The sequence below is a fragment of the Ranitomeya variabilis genome, chromosome 1 (genome assembly GCF_051348905.1).
Source record: "Ranitomeya variabilis isolate aRanVar5 chromosome 1, aRanVar5.hap1, whole genome shotgun sequence".
In the NCBI taxonomy this organism is placed as follows: domain Eukaryota; kingdom Metazoa; phylum Chordata; class Amphibia; order Anura; family Dendrobatidae; genus Ranitomeya; species Ranitomeya variabilis.
In genome coordinates, this window is record NC_135232.1 from 15,933,744 (window position 1) to 15,937,159 (window position 3,416).

General features: G+C 37.4%; 1 protein-coding gene across 1 annotated transcript in view; it reads right to left on the minus strand.

Moving 5' to 3' along the window:
- Positions 1 to 3,416, minus strand: part of LOC143793562 (uncharacterized) — a 293,906-nt gene that overhangs the window by 257,884 nt on the left and 32,606 nt on the right. The window lies entirely within an intron of this gene.

A 3,416-nucleotide genomic window follows, 5' to 3' on the forward strand; every position in this document is an offset into this window, starting at 1 on the left:
ACAAAATTTTGCACAGTCACACGTCTGGACCCCGAGAGCGTCATAGGCTATGTTGTGAGGTGAAATTTTAACCCCGCGCGTTCCAATTCACCAAACAATTTTGCTCCTATCTACATAATGGGGAAAAAGTGAAGGGAAAAGTGTTGGAGGAAAATTGACAGCTGCCAGATGTGAACAATGAGGACTTAAAGAATGAGAGCGATGGCGACAAAGAGTATATACCGTACAGTTGCTAAGGTGGGGCCCCGACATGGGATACTCACCACACACGGGGATATGAACACAAACACAAAATGCGCCGCACACTACCACGTGCTTGAACACATATACCACCCTCAGCACACATTTCACCACACACACACACCAACCTCGCCACATAAAAGTCGAAACACAAAAGTCACCACTCAAAACTCGCTACATGCAAAACTCGCCATATGCAAAACTAGGCTCACGCAAAACTCGCCACACGTGCAAAACTCACCTCATGGAAAACTCACCTCATGCAAAACTTGCACACACAGAAAAATTGCCACATGTACAAAAGTTGCACCACATGCAAAAGTTGCCTCACACAAAACTTGCACATACTCAAAATGCACCACACATAAAACTCGCCACGCGCAAAACTCGCCATGCACAAATCTTGCTGCACACAACTTGCTACACTAACCTGTCACATGCAACTCAACACACAAAATGTTGCTACACGCATGTCGCCACACAAAACTCATCTCACAAAAGTCGCTACATGCATGTCGCCACACGCAACTCAACACACACAACTTGACACATAAAACTCGCCCTAAAACACACACAAGTCTGGTATTGTCCTTCAAAAATAAAAATCTGATTAATAAGCAAACTACAAGAGCAACAAATGTACCATATAGGAAATACGGCAGCTGTCAGTCACATGACCTGTCTATTATGTGTATGTGTGAGCTAATATATACTGCCAGGGGGGAGGGCTTCCTGTTGGCTGGGGATTTATCAGGCTGCCAATAGCAACCAATCACAGCTCAGCTTCTATTTTGCTACAGTTAATTAACCTGAGCTCTGATTGGTTAATATAGGCAACAAAGACATTCTCAGTATAACAAAGCTAATATATGTTGTGAAATGCTTCTATTTGCTTAGTTTTTGCCTTTTAATAATTACATTTCTATCTATTTGTTTTGTGGTTTTTGTGTGCAGAATAAATTTTTGTTAACACATTCTATTTTGCTAACAGCAGTCATTAACCCGGGCGAAGCCGGGTAGTACAGCTAGTGTATATATATATAGGAACAAAACCTCAGATACAGAAACCATAACTACATGGAGAATAGTCCTGTCTGGATCATCCAGGACTCATCGGGATAATACCCTGAGATACTTCTAAATCAATCAGAACCAAAAAACACGAAGTAATATAACTCACAAAAGTATAAAAATTGTATATGTTTATTAATAAATATAAGAAAACAACAAACAAAAATGAAAAATAATAATTACAATCCAGAAGAAATAGACAAAAATTATCACAGAGTCGTATGAATGTTGAGAACTGGGTGCACCAGAACTAGTGTTGCACCATGGACAAAGAGGGGGATTTATAATTTAAAGTGCCAATGCTTCATATATCACAGTAATAGGTATAATACTAAAGTAAGAAGGGATATACCATGTGGTCAAGTGACCGTCATCTTAACAATATAAAAGAGAGCTAGTCTCATATTATCCTCTTACCCTTCTCCTTGTCCATGTGTAGCAACACACGCCGTGGGGCGTGTGTTGCTACACATGGACAAGGAGAAGGGTAAGAGGATAATATGAGACTAGCTCTCTTTTATATTGTTAAGATGACGGTCACTTGACCACATGGTATATCCCTTCTTACTTTAGTATTATACCTATTACTGTGATATATGAAGCATTGGCACTTTAAATTATAAATCCCCCTCTTTGTCCATGGTGCAACACTAGTTCTGGTGCACCCAGTTCTCAACATTCATACGACTCTGTGATAATTTTTGTCTATTTCTTCTGGATTGTAATTATTATTTTTCATTTTTGTTTGTTGTTTTCTTATATTTATTAATAAACATATACAATTTTTATACTTTTGTGAGTTATATTACTTCGTGTTTTTTGGTTCTGATGTATGTATATATATATATATATATATATATATATATATATATATATATATATATATATATATATATATATAAACAATATACAAGTATACAGACAGGAGTGTAGTACAAGGGTAGGGTACAGATAGATTGCAATTACCATGTTATGTAGCATGTGACCACAGGGAGGCGTAGACGGATCACAGGTCCAAATCTTTTATTTTTAATCAAAAACATTTTTATTATGACAATCAATTTTCCAGCAATACACTACATTCTTGTTTTACATATCACTGTAAATCCATCCATTTTCAAGACATCATTATCATACCTATATTGTATCATAAAACGATTGCCGAAGGCAACAAAAAACGATGTTGTAGTCCAAAGTTATCAAAAAAATCACAAACTTTATTAATAAAAATACATAGCAAACATTAAATCAGAAAAAAACTTGGAAAATAGACGCAATCTGTGCAATATGCAGTTGTAAACAAAGGACACACTACACCCCTGTGGATCCCTCTATAGGAGCTAACATAAATCCATGATAGGGTATATCAAAAACACTCAGCCGTTACAAAATATGCACCACGTGGGCTGCTCACAACTGTATAGTGGCCATTGTGACCAATACGGAGTAGGAATATACATAAATACACATATCATGAAATAGCTATTATGGTACCTAATCAAAGCAGAGTGCACAGCTCCAGGGTCCGGTCCAGAGGCACACACACCCCTCTGGACAGGACCCTGGTCACAATGGCCACTATATAGTTTTGAGCATCCCACGTGGTGCATATGTTGTAATGGCTGACTGTTTTCTATATACCCTATCATGGATTTATGTTAGCTCCTATAGAGGGATCCACAGGGGTGTAGTGTGTCCTTTGTTTACTGCATATTGTACAAATTGCTTCTATCTCCCCTATTTTCCCTGTTTTTTGTTTAATGTTTGCTATGTAATTTTAATAATAAAGTTTGTGATTTTTTTGATAACTTTGGACTACAACATCATTTTTTGTTGCCTTCGGCAATCGCTTTTTGTTTCAATTTGTGAGGTGTCCACCATCATTATCCCTCCCACTGTGTACATAATTTCCAATTAATTATTGACAATAATTCCTGGTGATATATTCTCTAGTTAGTACATCATGTGTGTTTGTTGGTGGAGTATATTATGTCTATATTGTATCATAGTATAACCTTAAAATTTTATAGTAAACCACTTATCAAACCCCCCCCCCCCCCCCAAATTAAACTCTTCGTCCAAAACCCCCCCTTCCCCTTGTCTGG